This window comes from Vicugna pacos, chromosome 1 (genome assembly GCF_048564905.1).
Source record: "Vicugna pacos chromosome 1, VicPac4, whole genome shotgun sequence".
Taxonomy (NCBI): domain Eukaryota; kingdom Metazoa; phylum Chordata; class Mammalia; order Artiodactyla; family Camelidae; genus Vicugna; species Vicugna pacos.
Genome location: NC_132987.1, coordinates 42,288,726 through 42,302,967, shown reverse-complemented (window position 1 = coordinate 42,302,967; position 14,242 = coordinate 42,288,726). Strand labels below are relative to the sequence as shown.

The 14,242-nt window shown below is 41.1% G+C and overlaps 1 protein-coding gene across 1 annotated transcript in view; it reads left to right on the top strand.

The window, feature by feature from the left end:
- The first annotated feature begins 203 nt into the window (after positions 1 to 203).
- The window catches only part of SLC7A14 (solute carrier family 7 member 14), a 97,541-nt gene continuing 83,502 nt past the window's right edge, over positions 204 to 14,242 (top strand). The window contains exon 1 of the mRNA XM_006200816.3: positions 204 to 416. The gene's annotated coding sequence lies outside the window, so the exon portion shown is untranslated. The remainder of the gene's footprint in view (positions 417 to 14,242) is intronic.

Genomic DNA, 14,242 nt, shown 5'->3' with positions numbered 1-14,242 from the left:
GAAGCGGCACCTGGAGGCTCAGTAGGGCAGGGAGTTGACAGTGGCAGATAGAGAGAGGTGTGTGTGTGTGTGTGTGTGTGTGTGTGTGTGTGTGTGTGTGTGTGTGTGTGTTGGGGGTGAGGGGTGGGGGCGTCTGGTGAGAGGCTTAAGCTAGATAATGTAAGGGGTTGGGCAGCTCACGTGATTCCAGGAAGGCGGAGACAGGCTAGCTGGAGGGACGACTGACAGGCCGCTAGGAGGGGTGCAGGATAGGGGGGGCAATCTGAATAATTGAGGAGCTGTTCGGCAGCAGCGGCTGCCTCCTGCCTTCCTTTACCACCACCACTCCGCATCATAGTGGGAGAGACAGAGCCTGGCGCTGTAAGTGCGGACCGGCCACCAGTCCCAGCAGCCAGTTCATCACCTTCAGCCCTCTGGTGAGTGAACGTCCCCTTCGCCGCAGTCTGTCCCCCTCTGTGTTCCCTGCATCCGAGCTGGGACCCTCAGGAATAGGATGATCGCCTCTCGCTCGTTGAATGAACCTAGGAGCCGGAGCGACCCGGAGAGGGAAAGCAGGAACATGGCGCAGAGGCTGAGGGCGCCCTCCGGGAAGGGGTCCCCTGGAAGAAGGAAGAAGCTAGGTCAGGGTCTCTAAGACTCTGGCCTAGAATGGGGCCTGACAGCATCCAGGGTTGGGGCACGCCGGGGCTGCCAGGCGGGGCTGGGGCAAATACATTTCAGGCGCGGCGGGAGCAAGAGGCGGAGGAGGGAGCTGCGAGCAGCGTCCGGGCTGCTCGGGTCTCCACAGACGCCGGGCCCGTCCTTTCCCCGCCGCTTTAGCACACACCCGGCTCGCGCAGCTTGGTTCTCGGCCTCGGAGGGAGCCCACTGAAAGGACGAGAGGCTTTTCCGGCCGAAGCCCGAGGGGAGGGTGGGGACAACGTCTGTCTGTTTACCTGAGAGCAAACTCTTCAAACGGACTGTAGCTGAGCCCAGTGACCTGCCAGGCCGGTGTGCTCCGAGGGACACCTGTCCCCGGAGAGCAGTGACATGCCAGGGGCGACGAGGGGGACGTGATGGGTGAAGTGTCCAGGGAAGCTCCCTGGCCAGAGGGGGCAGCCCTGGGGAGAGGATTATCGACTGCACTTCCACCTAGTCAGAGTCTCCTCTCTTCCCCCATTCCAAAGCATATCAGTGTCCTAGGAATCCAGAGGGCCGGAGTAAGGTAGGGTGGCCTCGCTGGACGCAGCCCCAAACCTTCTTCTCGCTCTTGAATCACCTCCCCCCGCCCCGCCATTATTTTGTATTGTGATTGAAAAGTAAGATAGAAGTCGCCAAACGACTAGAAGCGAAGTGAAGGCAGAGGAAATTTATGGGAAGGCTGGACCTGCAGAGCTCTCGCCTGCTCCTGGCATTCCTCACCCAACTACCTGGGTCAAGCTTGGTTCATTGTCTTGAACCGAGAGGTGCAAAGGCATTGTCTCTTGAGGGGGATTCTCGCCGAAGTGATGGGGTCAGTCACTAGCTGGAGTTGACCAAGAAACACAGAATGATAAACTGCCTCCCCAGCCTTCTTCCCCTCCGCTCAATAAGGGGTCCAGGAGAATGCCAGGGGCAGAATAGCATGTCTGGAGTCTGGGCCGCAGAGAAGACAGCGGGGCTGAGCGCTGTCCGCGGTGCTGAAAGTTCTCTGAGGCGGGAGCTTATACTGCTGGGGGACTGGTGGCTCATTGCTGCCAATATTTCTCCAAAGCAGAAACTGCGTTAGAGCGACCTAGAGAAACGGGTAAAGGTGCTGTACACTCCCTGGTTCTTTGCCTTCTCCCGGACTTCTCTTGAAAGGAGGTTTTCCACACTCCTGGGTAGAGGAACAAGAGCCGGTATCATTCTAGGATCCAGCTCTGCTAACTTCAAATGGGGATGAATGTGGTGCCTCGTTCTGTTTCACTGCCTACGTGATGAATCTTCCTGTGGGTAAAGTGTTGGAAATGCAGTTAGAGTTACTGTTCTGATAAACACTTCTGTGGCTTTCAGGAACCAGAGAACTGTGAGGCTGCACAAAGGCAGAGGCTTCATTAACAGAGAGACTGGGTTTCATATTCCTGGCTAAGATTTTTTTTCTCTCTTCAGCACCCTTCTTTCCCCACTGCTCATTATTTACATCCTCTAGCTATAGATCTCTAAGCAGTCCTGTGTGTTTCTGACTAGTCTTTTACATTATAGGTTAGATGAGGAACAATTTTGTGTTCAAATAAGCCAATTTTGGGAGACCAAGTTAAGAGAATATTTACTTTAACCTACCATCTGCTGGGTCATATTATCTCATTTAAGCTTCACAATAGCTGCTAACCATAAGTATCACAAAGTAAAGAAAACTGCAGCTATGTTTTCAAATCCAGCACTTGGATTCAAATTCAGGTCTGCTTAACTCTGAAGTCCAAGCTATTTTCATGCCCTTATTTTGGCACTTGGCTTTGGATAGCTGTTAGTGGTGAATACAGCAAGAGTCTGTCTAAGTTAGAAGGCCTGCTTTTTCACACACACACACTACTCTCTCTTCCAACCCTTTCCTCTTTAATCTGTTCACCCACCCACTGTCACTCACTCCCACCACACCAACTGCTTTTGTGCATGCTGCTTGAGACACCACTGTTCACACAACTTGAGCTTCAGGATAACAGAAACATGTTAGAGGACTAAAACAGCAGGCTTTCCTGAAAAAGCAGCAGGGCTTCAGGGAATCTGGACGACTAGAACCCACTTGTGCTTTCATATTTAGAATTACACCCTTGAGTGAGTAACCTTAAAGACCACTAAGCAACATTGTTTTATAAAAAGAAATCGGGAACTAAAAGACAGTTATTAGTCTGTCATATGACTGAAGAGTTAGGATTGGAATCCAGTTGACTTGACTCCAAAGCCAGTGTTCTTTCCACTACCCCCATGGTGCCTCCAGTATTCTTCCATGATGTCTTCTTTGATTATCTTTGACAAGAATATCAGCATGAGTGAACTATATTCAGTAATTATAAACATTTAAAATACAAGCAGTCCTCTTACCTACTTTTTGCTTCTGTTCTTCCCCCTCTGGCCTCAGTATTCCAGTGTCATTTGACCCAGCATAACTGAGATTACTGACCCACCTTCCTCAGTAACTGTTCTCCCTATGGCAGCAATTTGCAGATGTGGATGGTGCTATGGCATTTCTCTGCGTGCCTTTATGTTGTCTATATTTCTACCTATATGATCTATTTTCAACAAATAACTTTTTCCAAACTCAGTTACCCCAAGCACCTTCCTATGTACTCACAGGTATTTGGAAGAGGCCTCAAAAAGATCTTGGCAGAAATAATCATAATAAGGCCTAATATCTATCAAGTGCTAGACACTATGCTAAGTTCTTTCATGAATCATTTCATTGAATTTTCACAATTAGGTCAATTAAATAATTTCATTATGAATGGTCCTAGAGTTCTAGTCCACTCTAACATACAACAGACCTGATGCTCTGTTCATGTCTCCTCGCTTCTCCTTCAGCCCATTATAAAAATCTCACCTTCATTAATTGGATTTTTATAGCCCTAGTAATCTCATTGGCAAGGATGAAATTTTTATATCAAATTGTATAGTTCTATCCTGCTCCAACATATAGAATTTAGAAATTCAAATTCAATTCAAATGGCACTATTCTGCTCTTTTATCTCTTAATATTTATCACAACATATTCCTATCATTTGTTATCCTTTACTTAAAGATCCCTTTATGCCTTCTTAGTGCTAATAAGGACATTCTCCTTCAAACTTCTTCTAGAACCAATTAAGGCATAACTCGTAATTAAATACATAACTTCTATTGCACCCTCACTGAGTGATCCTGCAAAGATACTGTTCCTGGGGTGCTGGCCTGAGAACCATAATCTTAAACTTTCTGGAACCACTCTGTCCAATATGGTAGTCACTAGCCACATGAAGTTATTTAAATTTTAATAAGATAAAAATTTAAACATTAAAAATTCAGCTTTTAATCACACAAGCCATATTTCAAGTGCTCAATGAAATCATATGTGGCTAATGACTGCCTTATTGGACAGTACAGATATAGAAAACTTCAAATATTACATAAAGTTCCATTGCACAATGCTGCTTTGGAAAATCCTAAAAACACTCTCACAGCAACTGAGAATGTGAAATTGGGAATAAGGATTTGGGACTTTGCTTTAAAACTTCTACCAAGAAAGCAGAAAAAGCCATTTGTGCCTAGGACATCCCCAAAAGCCCAAATATGCTCAAGCAATAAGGCTAGCAAAGAGAGCACAGGTCTCACTGAAGGAGCCGGTGACCTCTGGAGTTTGCTTCATATGGATTCCATTTTACCATAAAATAAAGTAAAATGTTCCATCCATTTTACTGTCTTGCTGGTTTCCTAAATTCCAGCTTAGAAATAACCTAAAGGTTCTTATTTGGAATTCAAGTATATATATATTAAATATATATAATGTAAACTATATATAATAATATAATAGGTAGGTAGGTAGATAGATAGACAGACAGACAGATAGATGAATCAATCTTAAAATCTTAACAAAGGAATGGATGGCAATGTGTAAGATACTCTGCCAGAGAAATAGCTGAGATGTACTCTCAGCCTAATGCTGGTCAAGCATACCATTTTCAGGCAATTCTTGCATATGGAATAACATTACTAAAAGGGAACATAGGGAGATTGTCAACCCTGGCCTCTAGCAGATCATTCTGGCTTTAATGGTAAACATCTTTTGTTGGGAATCATGGTTTATTCATTTCATGGGAGTTGTTTATCTCTTGGAAGGGTCTGGATTTTGGAAGGGAGAAAGTATATTATTTCTGAGTTGAAAAAAGTTTAATTTTCACTATTTTTAGCTTGAGGGATTTAACCAATTTTATGTTCAAGGAAATAAGCAAAACTGACAATGTAGCTTTGAAATTCATGCTGGGACCATACAAACATCTGCTTAATCAATCAAGTAATTGAGGAGTGTCCTATATTAGCACAGAAATGCTGCGGTCACAGGTGTTTGAAACTCCTACAGACTGGCACATGGTACTCAATAAATATTTGTTGAATTCAGACCATTGTTCCAGGTCAGTTCATGCCATACACTCACCTACCCAAAAAATGAGTATTCCCTGTGGCATTTTTCTTTAGTAAATAAACAGGAGACAAATATAGAACATCAAATCTTACCCTGACAACCACACTCCTAGCCCCTCTGGGTAGGAGTGATGGCCAAGACATAGGTAGTGATGGCCAAGACAGACTGCTACTGAGGATTGTGTCTTGCTGTCCTCCTCCAGAGAACAAGGGACAGATCAGCCCAAGAGTCTTGCATTTCACTATGATGAGGCAACTTCATAAACTTAATACTTAAATGGAGTTGTATGTTATTTTTCACTTTACCTTAAAGAGATATTTATCTCTTTGAGGAAGTATTTGATTGGCCTTCGTGAGTGTTGCAGACAGTTACTATTGTTCCTAAATTCAGAAGGAGCTTAGCTTAGAAAGAAAACACATACATTAATCAGGGGAGAGCTGATGACATCACAGTCTGGCAGGTCACAGAATATTATCCTTCTCCAAGAACAACTGAGCCTCTCTTTAAAAGTTTTAACTGGTGATTAGTGACAAAAATGAAAGAAAAACACAGATCATTCTATTCTAGCAAGTCAATAAGCAAATGCCTGGAATTAACTGATTCTCATTTGCCAAAGGCAAAGAACTGTCCTACAAATGAGCAAGCTGGTTTCCACTGCCTGTTCATTTTTTTAAATTGTATTTTTCCTTTGTTTGTTTTTAAAATAATTAGCAAATTAAGAAACAATTGCATTCAGGTGTTTGAATATTCTGATGACAAAATGGTTCTCAAAATTGTAAAGACTTAATTGTTCATTAGAGAATATATTTATACAAATATTATTCTGCCAATCACATAACCCAACTCTCTTATCTTACAAACAGAGAAATTGAGGCTGAGAATGGTCACCTAAGTTAATCACAGAGGCAGAAGCAAGACTTGAGCCTTCTCTCTCAATCCACTGCTCTTTGCATCTTTTAACATCGTGCATGTTTTTATTCATCATGAAAACTTGTTTTTATCAAAGAGTTTAGCCGCCAAATCTTTACCTGAGCTGCTAAGGATAGGAAAGTGCATGTATCTGGATTTCAGATTCTCTCGCACTCCCCCCACCAGGTGAACTACTGATCAAGAATAGTCAATAGGTAGAAATTTCATGCGTGGAACTGTGAGCCAGAAGAAAAGCACTCAAAACTTCAGAATCCTTGTTGCAAGAATCTGAAGAAGGATATAACTCCTCTTACTTTCATCATCTTCATCTCTAAAACAGGAAATTTGACTTAAATAGTGTTTCAGGTCCTGCAAGCTATAACGTTCTATGGTTCTATGAAAATGGGGCCAAGGACTTGAACAGCCCATATGCTGCCACATTCAGCCCAAATAATCAAAAATAAATGAAGATTCTTATTTTTACATCATTATTTATTGGAAGCCCTGACATTTCATGCTAGTACTTCACCCAGGAACAATAATGACGATGATGATAAAAGCTAAGAGTTATTTACATTTACTCTATCTCTACAATGTTGGTAATGTTATTATCCCCTTCTTACAGATGAAAAAACTAGATCACAAAGTAGTTAAATAAGCTGCCCAAATTCATACAGCTAACAAGTTTGTGTTCTTAAGCACCATGCTACATGCCTCTTTGAAAAACACTAGTCTCTCAGATAATTGATGTGTATCATTTTTAGGCCACTTAACACATAAGACTCTTTTCTGGGGAATTTTTACTTTACCTACATTTTCTGGCTAGAACAATCAAGAGGGTGAACAGAACTTCAGGTCTCTGGTTCTGATGAAGATATATAGGGATCTGCACTGTCTTTCTGCAAGATGGCTCTTGTCGTTTTGCAAATTATGCCATCAATCAATTGCTTCAATGGTTCAGTATTGAATCCTGGTGCCTTGCAGGATGCTGCTTTTCCCAGAATGTATGAACTGCCTGCATTGCCAGAAATGAATGAATGTTGTTACAGGATCCAGCATCTTCTAAAGCTACAAATGTCAGCCTGCCACGTCTTCCCCATTCAGTGGAGTTTTCTGGCTTTTGCCTCCACGTTTTTGACTTAGATTGACAATCTAGACAACATTTAAGGCGGGGAGGGAGCGCTTCCAGAGTGTCATTTCCTGGTGGTGGGCTTCAGTCAAAAGTAAAACTAAAATTCCCAAAATCATGTGTGAAATTCATTTTCTTCTCTTTAAACCTACCTTACCAAACCAGTCAAATACAATACATCACAATACTCATCTATCTCACTGTGGATTTTAATGTGTACTAAAACTGCCCTATCACAAGAAGGGCCAATGAGACAGCATTCGCTAAAACTTCTTGTAAATCATAAAATCTTTACAAAAGAAAGGAATGGATTTTCCATCCTTTCAGTTCTTCTCAGTCAAAAATAGCTCTCAAGTTGCTGATATCCAGTCCTGAACCAGAGTTGACAGCTACATCAAAGTGTTTAGGATTAAGAAGATCTTAGATCTAAGATTGCATGTCCAGAAAATGGTATTTACGATATGGGCAGCCTCCTGGTTTCTTCTAAAATCAATGGTTCTCAACCTCAGGGCAGTGCTATCTCACTAAAGGGTATTTTTTTAATTGTTACAGACCCCAGGGAAGGGGGTGGGTACTACTACTGGCTTTGGTGGACTGGGATCAGGAATGCTGAATATCCTGCACTAACCCTGCACATTAAAAAGTATCCCCCTGAAAGCCAGCAGGACTCCTCCTCCACTGAGAAACAGTGTTCAAGGTAAGATGCTGTCCGTGCTTCCTAATTCCTCAGTCGATGCAGTCAGGGAGAATTCACTTTTGGCATCCTTCCCCATGTGACATCCAACTACACTCATGTGAGGTCTACAGCAGCTCAGAAGAATTACTGGGATTCCAATAATTTTACTGAGAAGTAAAATATATTTTCAGAGATCAACAGTTTTCAAACTGGCCTTCAGAAGTTTGTACATGCAACCCCTTTCAAAAAAAAAAAAAGAGAGAGGATGTTTGTGAAGGAACCTGGCCCATAAAAATTGCTAAAAAATTTATAAAATCAGAGTTAAATGCTTTAATATCTTACTGCTTTCCCCTATTTTTAGGTATTCTATGTTATGTATATTTTGAATATATCATTTATATTAAAAAAAAAAAAGAAGCCCCTCCCAATTTCAGCAGGAACTAGGAGTCCCATTAGGTTATCATGGCCGTATTGCAAGGCCCAGAATAAAGGCTGGCTGGCTATCTGAGGACCCAAAATCAGTGAATTACGATTCTGAAAAATATCATCTTTGCAGTACATTGGAGGAACATCGGGTTCTGTTCTTACTTTGCGACAAGCATAGGCCTAGCTAAGCACTGGCACAATCCCTGAAATCAAGTCAGCAACATGGCAGCAGTCAGACATGGAAACTCCACTATTTATGAGACGTGACATATGCTATAACATGTTATAGGAGCCTCCAAAAAAGACCAGGGAATGATTCACCTCCACAGAGAAATTACAGTTGAACTGTACTTTGAATGACATGTAGTATTTTCTCATGTAACTAAATGAAAGGAAAGGCTATTGCAGAAATGGGAACCCCATAAGCAAATACTAGAAGTGTGAATGAAAACAACATATGTGCAGACTACCATGGTTAAGGAGAGACCTGGCTGGGAATAGTGGAAGGTCATATTGGAAACACTCTGAAGAAACCTGAATGCAGCTGAGCGGATATATTTATTCAGCCTAGAGTTTATCCTTTGGAAAGGGTTTTTATGAACATTTTGGGAATACCATTGAATCCAAGGCTGGTTCATGACAGACAACAGAATTATGAAGTCTAACCTCACAGCTAGAAGGAACCTCAGAAATCATCCCAGCTGGCCTTCTCCTTTCCCTATGTTTTACAATTGAAGTAATAAAACCCAGAGACGTTAAGTGACTTGCCCAAGGACAGCCAAATTAGTAAAAGGACAAAGACTAGAGCCTAGTCCATCCTCACAGCATTTCGCCCTGCTTAGTACTATCTTCAGGAATTTTATCCATCATTTGAGCATAATCCAGTGTAACACACAATGTGACTATGAAGTATTCATGAAGCCCCAAGTTTTCCATTGCTCCCTATAAGGATATGGTTCCTTCATAATAACCAGGTGAGAGATCAGATCCTAGGCTGCTTCTACACGACGACATTCTCTTCAGAAATGCAGACAAGCGGCACACCCAATGCATGGGCATGGCATTCTTCCCCCGCCTCACACACCCTCCCCTGCCTCCTCATTTCAAACTGCCAGAGATTACAGAGGCACAGCCTGAACAGAAGGCATCTTAATCTCTGGTGATTCTGTAAATAATATGCTGTTCATGCTTGCCTATAAATGATCACAGCCTCTCTACCTCTCTATTTTCTAGAGGAGGGAGCCTTCAGAAAGATGAAGTTCCCTGCACACAGCGCATGTCAGAAGTAGGATTTCAGACTCTGGAGCACCAGCCCTCTTTGTAACAGGGTTAAATTTTTCACCCATCTGCACACTCCTAATAATTTATCCAAGCTTATGGTCTTAAAGTTCACTTCATAGTTAAGTTAGTCTCAGAACATGAAGGTTCTGAGATTGCCTATTTTCCACTTTCCTTTCTCTGGCCACTTCTCATCCAATACACATCTAATAGAAGTTATTTACTAATCATTTGACAAGATATGAAACTGAGAGCCAGAGAGGTGAAGCCACTTGCCCAAGGCTGCACAGCTAAAAGTGGCACTGTGACTAGACTAGATTCTCTGACTCCCAGTCCCATGCTTTTCCCTCCACACCAAGCTGCTGCTTTCCAAGGGTAAATAACAGAGCATTTTCCCACTCTCCACCCACCCATTCATTGCATAATTCCATAAGGTAGATGGAAATGACTGATTATACTGTGCTCAGAGGCTCATTCTAGACCTTGTTAGAATACCTACAATTTACTGTCACCCACATTGTACTGGTCCACCTATCATATTATGAAGCTGGTTATGGAGGACAATTTCTAGTCTAGAGGATATATGTGATCAATGCCATCAAGGTATTCTCCTTGTACCACAGAAAACAGTGTACCCAAGAAAAAAGAAGGCAGGGTTCATGGCTCCCATCACTTGATTATGGAGCAAAGTTCACCCAAAATTCACTGTAAATGGCAGGTTATTAGATTTCTAATGCCAGAGACCAGATAATAGGGTTATTGGATAGAGTTAAGCAAGATTGGTAGTCGCCTAGAAAGTTAAAAAATAAAATAAAAAAGACAACTCCCAAACCATTTCCGCTTCAGGGGCAAGGTGTTTTGCCTGAATTGATCAGTGTGGTGCATTTAATTTAATGTACACAAAGTTTATAATGATAGTATTTCTTTTTAAGAAAAATCAATGAAACTCATTTTCTGTTTAAATTCATTCTATGGAACCATATAAGGAGAGAAACAGGTGGTGTTTCAGTAAAGATTATACTGAAAAGAGAATCAGGGAAGAAAAAAACCTAAGAACTGGTTTCTCAGGCAGGGCTTTGTAGGGTGATGATTGTCTCACAGCCTGACCAAGCTTATTATGTATGGAAACTCAGTTTTATCAGTTCTATCCAAAGTCATCTAGTTCTGTAGAATCAAGCCATGCTCCCCAAATCCCAGGAGGCTTGATTTGTTAACTAGATGCCAATATAGTCATTTACAACATAGGATGCTTGTGAGTGTCACCCAGGCCATTCCACCCTGGTATCAGGATAGTAAGAAAACCAAATGAGTGATGGAAGGTGACTCTGAACACAACTTCAGGATCAAAGGAGTTGGACAGACAGCCTCAGGAAATGTTCCATCCAGGCTACAACTGGGACTAGACAATTCTTCCAAACTCCACTCAAGAATATCTTTCCGGTTACTAGAATAGTTGTGCCCTTCAAATAGTTGTGCCTTTCCCTTGTGTTGGAGAAATTTTGGAAAATTCGTTCAGTAGAAGATAGAAACTTTATCTAGTCTGGTGTATCTCCCATCTCCTATCAGGATATTATTTCATACATGTTAAAAATTCTTAACTCACAGCCTATCTTACATTGGTTTCATGCTAGTCTCCTTTAGGGAGTTCTGGTAGATGTCCCAGTTTAACCATCAGTCATGAACAAGCCACCCTAGTGGTTGGGTTATTTCTGGAAGGGGCAAATCTCTTGTACTTTGTGCTGATTCTGTTTACTCCACCTCAGAGGGTGCCATGGTCTGACCTCGCTCTGAGAGCACTGGGTCTGGTCGATCCTTGTCAGTAGTCTTCGTGTATGGACCCTGACATTTAAAACTGTATTCATTAGTCACTCTCAATACAGAAAATACTCACGGGGTGACTATGACTCATCCACAAAAATGCCAAAGGAATCAACCCTCAAAAGGTTTTTTTTAAAAATCAGACGATGACATCGTTACCTCTGAAAGAGGTCACACAACCATTTTAACTATTTTTACGCTCTCCTTGAGCTGACTAGTTATCCTGGTTCCAAGAAGGCACAAACTACACAGACGGTTTGGGATTCATTTCAAGTTCTTTCCTAGTCATAGACTTTTGACACACTTTCTATTACAGCATCACAACACAGAGGAAGAAAATATCTGAATGAGTAGAGACTGTCGTGCCAGAAATAAATTCCTAATATAGACAACTAAAACATGCCACTATAAAACTTGACTGTCAAAATAGAAACAAGGCTTCTCTGTTTCAATACTACCCTAGTGACTAGCCTGTGTTCTTCTCTTCTGCCCCCAAGTCTATTCCAAACCATTATAAATAATACTATGGTGCCAACACAGCGCATTAAGAATCTGGGGAGAACTTGTCAGTTGAGACTTATGATGTCATCTCCTTACACATGTGACTCCAATATGGCAAGTTACTGAGTGTTCCTAAAGTCAAGGACAATTACATAGCTACATCACAATACCTCTGATAATAGTAACAACAGCTCACATTTACTCATTTAATCCTGTGATGTTGGTAGTATTCTACACATGAGAATTACCGAATTTAAATGAGTTGTCCAAAGTCTGATAGCAAGATTCAAATGCTGTGCCATCTGACACCCAAATCCTCCCCATCCCTACTGCCTATCCACAATTAAAAAAATTCTCCCTGAAGCAGACCAAGCCTAATGTGTCTCACATGAGTGCATAAATGATAAGAATAACTTTGCAGGTCTACCTTCATGGTCTTGTCAGAGGATTAGACCCAGGGGTCCAAAGACTTGGTGTGGACCTTTGAGTAAGTCATATCTTTTCTAGACCTCAGTCACTCCATCTAAGAAAGAGAAAAATAGTGGCTCTTTATTCATTTAGTTATTCACTCTTCAACAAATCTGCTAAAAACTGAAGCTACAATGGGAGAAAAAAAAAACACCGATTAGGAGCTGTTAATAAAAATAGGAACCACTGTTGAGAATATTGTTGCTAAAATAAAAACAATACTAAGTCCCAACTGCCTACGGTTGGAGGACTGCCTTCAAGATGGATCGTTTTGGTTTAGTTTTCTTAATCAGTGAAGTGATTTGAATTCTTCCCATGCAACTGCCAAATAAACAAAAGTACAGCCCCAAGTGACCGCTGTAATGCAAGGAACTACTCACAGAAACAACGGCCTAGATCCTCAAACTTCTTGTGAACAGTTTCTGAAGACAAATTTGTCCTGAACAGTCAGCGATGCACAATACATCTCTAGGCTTAAATTAATATTCTAGAACTTTGAAGTGCATTTTCATTTGCCTACAGGAACTCATTTTTTTTCAGCAAAGGTTGAGATTATGTGATTACCCTAAAGCAAGAACATTGTACAGAAAGACTAATAAGCTGTGATGGGAGAACTGATGGCAAAAGGGATATTTATTAAGCAAAACAGAACGGGGGATTTGAAAGGAAGGGAAGTACTTTGAAAGACCATTTTGTTCAGTTTAAGAGAATTCTAAAGTCTAATCTTGCTGATGGACTACAGGATATTTAAAAAAATGTTGAATGAGAGAGTTAAAAAGAAAATCAAGTCAACAAACAAGGAGGGAGGAGAGATTGCATTGTTTCTAAAGTACTTTTCCTTCAAAGGAAGAGTTGGTGTGGGAGGCGCAGGCGCATTTACTGGGCAGTGAGAAGTGAGATGCATTTCCTTCCCCCCAATCAAAGTCTTTATCAGTGTCCCAGGCTTAAGAATAAGAGGTACATCTCACATGTAAATAAGCAGATGGCTCTTTCTCAGTTCTGAATCATTCAATATGTCCCCAATTTTCAGAAGTCACTTGGCAAAAGGCATCATCACAAAGCCATTAACTGATGATCCCAAATTCACCAAGCTTAGAAGCCTAATTTATATACAGGAAACTATTTGGACTTTTAAGGTAATTATCTCCTCTTAAGACAAGGACATCAGCCCTTCCTAGCATAAGACTAAAACAAAACAAAAACAAGCTCTAAAAGTCAAGGGGAAACCACTGTCATTAGAAAATAAAATAAATTTGCCAACCTAATCTCTCATCTTAGCTTGTTTGCATGGCCAGTTTCTCATCAAAAAGCAGGAAAGTATCAGTTATAAATAGAATGCTAAAATGTAAGTTATGGTTTGACTGCATCACATCACTCAGGGTGGTCCATTTTAAACTTTGCTTTAAATGTTAAAGCAAAGACCTCAGTGTTGGCTTTTTGGGTTTTTGTGGGTGTTTTTAGTTGTTTTGTTTTGTTTTTAATGAACTATAAGGTGATCCTCACCAGAATTTGTTGCCCAGTTGCTTGGAGTTTTTTGGAGAAGTATCTCATTACAAGCTTGATGGCTATAAGATTAGTAAAGCTCAAGATTTTTGAACAATAATTAGTATACATAAAATAGATAAACAACAAGTTTCTTCTGTATAGCACAGATAATTATATTCAATATCTTGTAGTAACCTATAATGAGAAAGAACGTGAAAACGAATATATGTATGTATATGTATGACTGAAACAGCATGCTGAACACCAGAAATAATTGATGCACTGTAAACTGACTACACTTCAATTAAAAAAAAAAGATTAGTAAAGCTCCTCTCTCCTGGACTTTGAATGCTGAGCTAAGGAGATTAGGTTTTAAGCCACAGGCAGTGGGAGCCACCAAAGGCTTTGGTACAGTGAAGTTTTGACCAGAAGAGTGACAGAA